This window comes from Lactuca saligna, chromosome 7 (genome assembly GCF_052625555.1).
Source record: "Lactuca saligna cultivar CGN05327 chromosome 7, ASM5262555v1, whole genome shotgun sequence".
In the NCBI taxonomy this organism is placed as follows: Eukaryota; Viridiplantae; Streptophyta; class Magnoliopsida; order Asterales; family Asteraceae; genus Lactuca; species Lactuca saligna.
The window spans coordinates 78,766,363-78,776,258 of NC_136423.1; positions in this window are offsets into that span (position 1 = coordinate 78,766,363).

A 9,896-nucleotide genomic window follows, 5' to 3' on the forward strand; every position below is an offset into this window, starting at 1 on the left:
CAACCAGAACTCACAGTTGGAGAACTTTGTGAAAATTCACTCCCTCCTCAATGTCTCCAGTACTTCCCTAAAGTGCTCTTCATGATACTCCCAAGTGTTGGAATAAACCAAGATATAATCAATAAATACTCTCACAGACCGATCCAGCATCGGTCTGCACACCCGGATAATGAGATCCATGAACGTGGCCGGAGTATTGGTGAGCCTAAAAGGCATCACCACGAACTCATAATGACCATATCGAGTCCGAAAAGCTGTCTTCTGCACATCCTCATTCGTAACCTACATCTGATGATAACCCGATCGCAAATCAATCTTCAAGAACCAAGATTCACCCTGGAACTGGTCCAAAATATTATAAATCCTCAGGAGTGGATAACAGTTCTTCACCGTTACCTTATTCAACTCTCAATAGTCGATACACATACGATGAGACCCATCCTTCTTCTTCACAAACAAAATTGGTGCTCCCAAGGTGAACTGCTCGGTCGAATATATACCTTGTCTAATATCTCCTACGACAGTGTAGATAACTCGTATATCTCATGAGGGGCCAACCGATACAGTTCTTTGGCTATCGGAGCCGCACCTGGAACTAGATCACTCCTGAACTCAACCTGCCTCTACGGAGGAACCCCAAGCAAATCCTACATGAATACATCTGAGTAATCCCTTACATTTCACAAATCATCCACGTTCTCCTTACTCTTATCCCAGGTATCCATGATGTATGAGACATAACCGGAGCAACCCTGCTGAAGATAGCATTTGGCCCTTTCCGCAGAACACAAAATTGGCCCACACTGCCGTCTCTCTCCATGAATCACCAACTCTGAACCACTTGGGGTCCGAAACCGAACTAACTACTACTCATAGATGATCACTTCCCCATTAGAGCTCAACCAATCCATGCCCACGATAACCTTGTTCCCACACAGAGGAATGGGAACCAAGTCAACCGGATACTACTCACTGAATTACTGGAGAGTATAACCCTGATGAACCCTTACAACCCGAACAAACCTATCATTAGCAATCTCGACATCTAGAGAAAAATCTATCTCCCCCGAAGGTCCAACAAATATCTTGCAAAGCGCAAGCGATACAAACAATCGGGTAGCCCTCAAATAAAACAATACCAATGCAGAAATACCATTCACAAGGAACGATCCTAAAATGAAACATATAAACATAAGCAAGAAATACAATATAAATAAAAGATAAGGAAAATATACATACCCGTCACCACATCAGGAGCTGCAAGTGCCTCCTCTACCGTCAACTGCAAATCCCTACTTTTCGCTGCAGGCGCATCTGCCGTCAGTTGGAAATCCGAATAGTTGCAGGAAAGGGTGCTGACATTGGTCCTGTTGTAGCTAGACTCGGACAATGGGCCTTCTTATGGTTCCTCTAATTGCAATGATAGAAAATTAGACTAGATCCCTGGGTGGTGGTAGCAGTACAATCCCTGCTATAATGACCTGTCTGACCGCACTTGAAGAAGCCAGAACCACCAACCCTACATGGTCCCTCGTGCGCCTTGTCATACTTACCACAGTGGCTACGGCCCTGATGGCCTCATGATCTGGAATCCGATACCTTGGACCTCTTTCCCAAACCCCCTGATGTCTGAACCTCATCCGACTTCCACTTCCACTTCCTCTCCATCTCCAGGTCAATCTCCCCCTACCTAGCTTGAACTATCATATCCTCCAACGTCTTGCAGCTGGATCGACTCACAAATTGCCAAATGTCACTCCTCAACATCTCATGATATCGGGACTTCTTCCTCTCCTCATCCGCCACATACTGTGGAACCAAAAATGCACTATCCTAGAACATCATGGTGATCTCAGCCACCGTGTCCGTAGTTTGGTGGAGATCCCAGAACTCTCGTGCCAACTGCTACACCTCAACACCTGTGCGAGCTCAGTTCGAAACTTGGTCGAGAAATCATCCCATGACATCACATTAAGAACAACATCACCCATTTCACATCCTACCTCCTCCCAGCACTCTCGTGCCATATCCTTCAAAAGGTAGGAAGCTAGTCTAACCTTGTCGCCCCCAGGACAACAACTTGTGCGGAAGGCGTTAGTAACATCTGCTAACCACAACCAAATTGCTATGGGGTCCTTATCTTTATGATAATCTGGAGCTCCACATGTCAGAAAATCCTAGAATGTCAAAGAACGTTCTCCTGCTAGTGCCATCATCTAAGAATGAAATGAGCTCAACCGCTCATCCAGAACCTTTATAATACCCTCCTTGACTGTACCGAAGATCACATGAGTCTAATCAAGAATGCAACGAGTAATATCAGATGAGATGAAACCCCTGATGAGTTTTAAGCTAAACATACAATCCTATGTGTGCATACAACCCTAAATGAAGATCTATGTTTTCTCTAATTGAACATACAATAATGAACAACAAAGTATAAACCCTAGATTTACGGATAATAATTGAAAATCACATAAGAAGGGTTATGATACATACCTTTTAGATTGTTATTGTAAACAATCTTGAATACTTGCTTGAAAGACCTTTTGTAGCAAGCGCTATAAGTGTTGCCCCTCTAATGGCTCACAAACAAACTGAAGCAACCAAGGAAAGCTATAGAAAGAGAATAATAGAAGAGAAATTTTGGCCCATAGGCTCTTAGAAATTTCCCAGCACTAGATCTTATCCTAGATTTTCCTAGGGAAAACTTCATACCACTCTCCGCCGTCGGCTGCAGAAGGAACTCCCGTTAACTCCCTCTAATTAGCTCACGAATACAATTACATATAACTAAAACCAGATAATTCTTTGAATGAGAGGTCTCACACTACAACGGTTGGACTCAAACAAGAGCTGCGAAATAGAGTTAAAACCTAACCTTACAATATTATTTAGTTCCCATAATATGTAACTTAGCATATTTGTTTACTAGTAATCCGAGGCTAGTTAGAGCTCCTAAAAGCACAAAGCAAGCATCATTCGAGCATCAAGTACACAGAACCAAGCATAACCTAATCAGGCCGTCCTATCACTAATTGACCAGTATTTGCATGCAAGTCTACAAGCTCATACAATAGGCATACAAAGGAATCTCTTGTAGCATTCTATCATGAAAAATCTGAGCAAATCCTTAGCCTAACTAGCATGTGATTCACAGATCAAATCATATCAGATAACGTGTATGAGTAATTTGGGAAAACTTACTTGAGCTCAGCTGATTGCATGCACTACACCCTTTCTTATTTTAGAAATACCCTTTTGTTAAAAGAATATATTTCTTTTTTGAAAAAATTTGTCAAATCCTCAGTTTAAGTTCGAACACACCCGAGAGTGTGCCCGAATCCCTCAAACCAAGGCGATGATATCAGCTTGTAACGTCCCAAAAATTTGATCCAAAAATTTCATTTTTGATTCGAATAAATTAGTATTCCAAAATTATTATCCATACAAACCAAATGAAAATAAGTGTATCAAACATCATATCAATCAGAGTAACATCTCAAAAGCAGACCCCATGTGGTGTCTACAATGCAGTCATCCCGAGCTCTTCCCCTTGGAACCAGAAGTACGTAAAACATAACTAGAAACTATAAGAACAAATCATAGTGAGTTCCCCAAACTACCCAATACCATACGTAATAAATCACATACTGGGCCCCTCCGTACATCAGGCCCCACCCGACATCGAGCCCCAGTCGGTATACAAATCAACTACCCTTAGGCCCTGCCTGACATAGGGCCCCACCCACTATACACATACAATATATATCACATAATCATGCTAACACATACAATGATCATAAAAAATAACATACATTTCAGTCATTAGGCGTCGCCCAACATCGAGCCCCGCTCGAGATACATAGCAATATACAACACATGAAAGGGTCATGCAGACTCCTAGCATGCTAAGATAAACAATAAGGGCTGGAATTGGTGCCTTAGACCCGCTAAACCCAGTGAGGAAACTCACCTCGACTGCTGAATCTCATTGAAAATCCTTGGATGTTGGTCCGAAGAATCTCCGAGCTATCAATACAAAAATAACACCTAATTAACATTTGGGTCCAAAACCATATCCAACAATCCATACTTTCGGTAAAAAGACCATTTTATCCCTCACCTAGTTTGGTACAGGACTAAGGCTCGAACTTACAATCTGAAAGGACCAAAACCAAATAATCAACCAAGGCCCATATATGGCCTAATTTTACCAATTGGGCCCAAACCCTTGCATGGGTCTTACCATAAAGCCCAACAATTTTTCCTAGTCTAAAAAACTTGCAATCTGAAGTCCAAACAAGAACTCACACACTCATGCCCAACGGAAAGCCCAAACTCAAAGCCCAAAGTGCACAACCCTTCTGACTGAGTATGCGAGGCATAGTCAGCTGTATGCTAAGAACACACGGTATTTGGCTTGTATGCTACACGTACAGACTTGTATGCCCAATATAATCACCCATTAAGCTAAACTCTATATTAAGCTCTTAATGCTTAAGTTCAGAAGTCCAAACCGTAGATCTGAGTCCTAATAAGTGTCTAGAACCATAAAGTCACTGACTTGGTGACTTTACATGCCCAAAAGAACCCAACTTCAAGGTATAGAATTATACTTTCATCAAATGGATATAATATAAGGTACAGAGGAATCTAGACCATAATGGTCTCAACTTTATGAATCTTGAACCTCAGAAACACTAAGAGTGGCAACTCATAACTCTTGGAGAGGTACCAAGCCACTAGATCTCATTCATGGAGCCAAAAGGGACCAAAACTCATATATATAGATCTAAGAGATTAATGAACAATTTTATAGCTTTTTACCTCAAACAAGTTGAAAATGAAGCAGATAATCAAGATCCACATGCTCGTTCTTAACCCCCCACCTTGCACCAAGCTTCTACTTCTTAAATATGGACACCAAAATGGACACAATGAGCTCAAAACAGAATGGAGAGGCTTAGGGTGTCGTGCATAAAGCTATAAGTACAGTGGAGGTTGAGAAATGAGGGTTTCATGAGCCATAAAGATTATTATATAGTGTCCAACCTAGAAATTAGGGTTTTCATTAAAGCACACTTACGCCTTGCGTACGTGTTCAGAACCCCGTCCAAGCCTCGCGTGAGTATGCTAAGCGTACCATTTGGTACACCCCACATACTCGCTTTACAGCTTGTATGCCAATCGTACCATGTGGTACTCCCGGTGTACAACACAAGGAGAAATAATGAACATACTAGGATTCCAAGTGTTACAGGAAGTTTCATGGACAAGTTGTGTAGGGTCTGCCGACCAGTTATGTAATGTCTAGCCTTCCTCTAGGATGAGAGGATAGAGTGTATATGTATTCTTGTGGGTATTGTTAGGGTTGTTTTGATGATCTTCTGAGACAAATACGGGTAGGTGTGGAAGGTAGTATGGGCTCGTACTACTGGAAGTACATGACCTGTACGCGTAACAGGGATGTCACAACCCTTAGGTTTTTGTTGGGAGTTGATCCCCCTGGTGTTATATGCGTTTTATCTGATATCTACCTCGTTTATTTTAAGTATGACAATTACGAGACGATTTGAGGCTGGATCCAGATCAAGATTAGGACCAGATGGATAGAAAGGGTCAACATTGACTGAGGACCTGGTCAGGGAGATCATTCATGAGGAGGTTGTTTCTTTTGTTCGTTGGAAGATACCATAGCTGGATGGACATGTCAAGGCCGCTATGATGCAGTACTTTGACGACCTATATGCTACACTTTCTAAGGTTGCTATTGCTTCAGCCAGCATGGTTATTGTTGCCATTAGGCCTCAAGGAGAGAGAGCTTTCCAATACTGAGAACTTGAGAATATGAAGCCCCCTGAGTTTGATGGGGTCTCAGACCTGATTGTGGTGATGACATGGTTGTATAAGGTGAAGGGTTGTTTCTTCTAGTGTTCTTGTCCAGAGGAACAGAAGGTCAAGTGTGCTCTGAACCTTCTAAGGTTGGGGGAAAGGGATTGGTCAACACTGGTAACTAGTTCTTATACTCCTGAGTAAAGGGTCACGGTGACTTGGGATCTGTTCTTGGAGATGTTCCGTGCAAGGTGTGTTCCCCTATTAGAGATGGAGAGACTGACCCATGAGTATCTAGATATGAGACAGGCGACCGAGTTAGTGACAGAGATCACCAACATGTTCACTGGGAGGGCTTTGTTCAGTCCCGTGTTTGCTGCTTTAGAGCAAGCTCAGATGACTTAATATTTAAGCATGCTCAAGACGGACATTCGGTGTTTCGTGTCCATCCAACGCTATAGTTCTCTCGTTGAGCTTCAGGATGTCATGAGGAGGCACGGGATTGAGATAGAGACCCAGTTGAGGGATCAATGTTAGACTCTGGATCAGTCCTAGCCTGCAACGAAGCGGTTCAAGTTTGCTCGTTAGAGTTCAAGATAAGTTGGAGGGAGGTATAGACCTTTTGTATGTCACAAGTGTGGTAATGATGGTCATTTTGGAAGAGACTACAGGTGGAGTGTGCGAGGTTGCTTTCATTGTGGTAAGTAAGGCCACATTAAAGCTCACTATCCTTTTCTCAGTTAGGTGCTGAATCCTACACCATTAACTTGGCAGTTACCCGATGGTCGTTAAGGGACCACCGAGGCCCCGAGAACCAAGATTTGAGTTGGCAGTTCTTCTATTTTGGAATTGTGGTAGTATTGGTATTCATCTATAACTTCCGTCTAATGTTTCAAAACCAATTGTAATCTTGGATGACCAGTTAAATGGAATGATCTTATTTGGTTTTGTTTAAACTGATCTCTTGTTAGGTATGGATTAAGTATCTTTGTCCTTGATTGCATACGAGTTGGAATGTATGAATGTTGTGTGGATTCAGATTCTCCTATGTATGTGGATAATAGTGATTGGGATCAAGTAATAGAGTCCGAGTTAGTATGGGTATCGAAGGATTATGAAGTTATCAGTTTCTAGCATATTCAAAATGTGGGAGAGTGGGACCTTGCAGCATGAAGACTTTGAGCCAGGGTTCCGTTCTCAGTCGGATTCCTCTATGTTCCAGACTTCTGCACAACTACTAAATCTTCTGGTTTTGCAACAAGCTCATCGTCATCTGTTGAATTTACCCTTCAAATTGTATTAGTCTTAGTTGTGATAGCGTTATGTATAGACATGGTGAGGCGTGATGTAGTCGTTACAAAAACTTCTAAGAAGGGTTTGTTAAGCGTTGTGCCCAAATAACGTGTCAAGGTGTGCCTTATCACGTTATGATGCGAATATTTTCAAGTGTGTTTTTTTTTCTTTTTTTTCTTTTTTTTTTTTGGATTTTTTATGTTTTTTCTAATCAGGCCTAAAATAATGGAGTTTTTGTTAACTTTTTAATATTAAATATTAATATAGCACTTCTAAAAACTTGATATATTTGATAAAATTCAATAATTATATGATTTATCTTTTTTAATATATATAAAATAGTCATGCATTGAAAAACGCCATGGCTTGACATGACTTAACTTTGACATTCCCGCCAAACCCATGCCTCACAATATATAGAACATTGTTAGTATCTAAGTCTATGCTTAGATTTGTGCATGGCTAGGATTCTATATCCTTAAAATGTTTAACTTAGCCTTACTTCCCGCTTCGTTTTAGATTGTAGGCTTAGGGTAGAATCATCTATTCAACTATCTATTTAATCCTGAGTTACATACATACATGTGGCGACTATCGATGTTAGCTAAGACTTCTAGCGGTATATGAACGTGATCATAAGAAATCCTACAATAAGAGTCTAGGATTAACTTGTGGCTCTTTTGAGCACATAGGTGTGTGTTAGTGTACTTAGAAGTTGTTGAGTGTAGTGACTTGTAAACTATAGGATCATTCTTGGGATGAATACAAATACTTGTGGGTATGGGCTCGTACTACCGGAAATATAAAATTTGTACAAAGATCAGGAAGAATGATATAGTTGCTAAGAAACTGATAAATGAGTGAAAATTTGTACAAAGTACTGGTGCATGTTCGAGTGACCCAGGGAGTTGTGACCAAAGTGAGGTAGAGATTCGTGATTTTATTGCCTCCGTGGTATCTGTAGTCGTGAGGCATATGATTCGATACATGTTCCATCAAGAACGAACTGATAACCATGTTCGACTAGAGATATGTTGTTTTCATTAATGTTGTTGCTTCTGCGGTGCCCGCTGTCACACATGCTTCTGGACAATAGAGAGCTCAAACGGTGACCTACCATGTGTTGTAAACGACCTACCTCTTGCTTTTGATGGTTGTATAGATCTGATCATCAGCATGAGATGGGTCATTTATGTAGGGAGCACTTTTAGCACATTCTTTTTTCTAGATGATGTGAAGGTGAAGTTTACACTAAACCTTTTAAACAAGGGAGAAGGATTGGTAGGATCAGGTTTCCAAGACTCTTATTCTAATGAGCATGGGCGATGGCATGTGAGCAGTTTACTGGCATGTTTCAAGTAAAGAATGTTTTGCAGGTTGAGAGGCATAGTTTGGCTCAAGAGTATTCGTACTTGAAGCAAACATCATAATCAATGATGAAATCACCAATATGTTCACTAAGAGAGCACTCTTTTACCTAAAGTATGAAACCAATGAGGAGATGAACATGTCTTGATATCTAAGCATGTTGAAGACCGATATCAGTGAGTTAGTGGGGAACTCCAAGTATCAGATTCGTTTGGAGTTGTAGTCTAAGGATAAGAGGATAAAGTTGGAGTTAGAGACACAAAATATGGAGAAGATATACACTTCTTTTCAGTCACAGTTGGCGGCTAAGTGGTTTATTCCCATTCATTCAATATATGGAGGATAGAGGGGTCACACTTGTAGCAAGTTCCAAGAAGACATGAAACCTATAAAATGATTGTGCTAAAAGTAATTTGGGGTGTTATAATTATGGTGAGAGTGGTTAAATCTATTCTTTTTGTATGAAGGAAAAATCTGAAATTCGAAATAATTTCTGGACAACTGACCGAGGAGGATCGTAGGATACTAAGAAGACTGATGGTGGAAATGTGAAAGTTCGAGCTTTTTAGATTAGTACAGAAGAAGCAGAGATCCGAATTGAGGTTTTCCCAAGTACTATATGTAACAACCCATCATTTCAGGTCATCAAAGATCGAGTCTTGTAACCTCTTTGAAAAAAAAGGGATTAGAATATCATCAAAAAATGAAGTATTCAAAAGCTCTGTTTGGAGTATGCTATGTAGTAAATATCATCTTAAGGTTTCCAAACATATAAATAACACAAAAATCCGAGTTATAACGAAGAAGTTATGACCATTCTAAGTTTTCCGACAAAAACCGGCGATACGAAGTTACGCAAAAACGCAAAGTTTCAATAAAACACTTTTTGACCTTAGGTGTCTAAATGAAAGTCATAGATATCGTTAAACTACAAATGTGCATAAAAAGAACGCTCAAATCGGACGTCGTATGAAAAAGTTATGAATTTTTAAAGAAATTCCTTAATCACGTCATTTTAATAAATAAATAATAAAAATAATTTCGGAATTTGCCGACGGAATCTAAACGAAAGTTGGAGATCTTAGTCTCACCTACGCGTGGATATAAAGAACGTCGAAAACGGAGTTCGTATGAAGGAGATATGAATTTTTGAAGTTTGACAAATAATTAATATATATTTTTATTGAAAACTTCGGTATTATCCGAAGTCTGAGTCACACAAGTACGTCCTGCGTACACGAGTACGCCCAGCGTACTCAAGGCCTTGGCCTCGGATCATCCACGTCGCCCCAATGCGAGCCTATATCCCCATCCCATCCGAAGTCCGAGGCAGTCGAGGACTCGGTCATGCATGACGTACGCGTACGCCCCGCGTACCGAGGCGGTTCCAGCCTCCTATA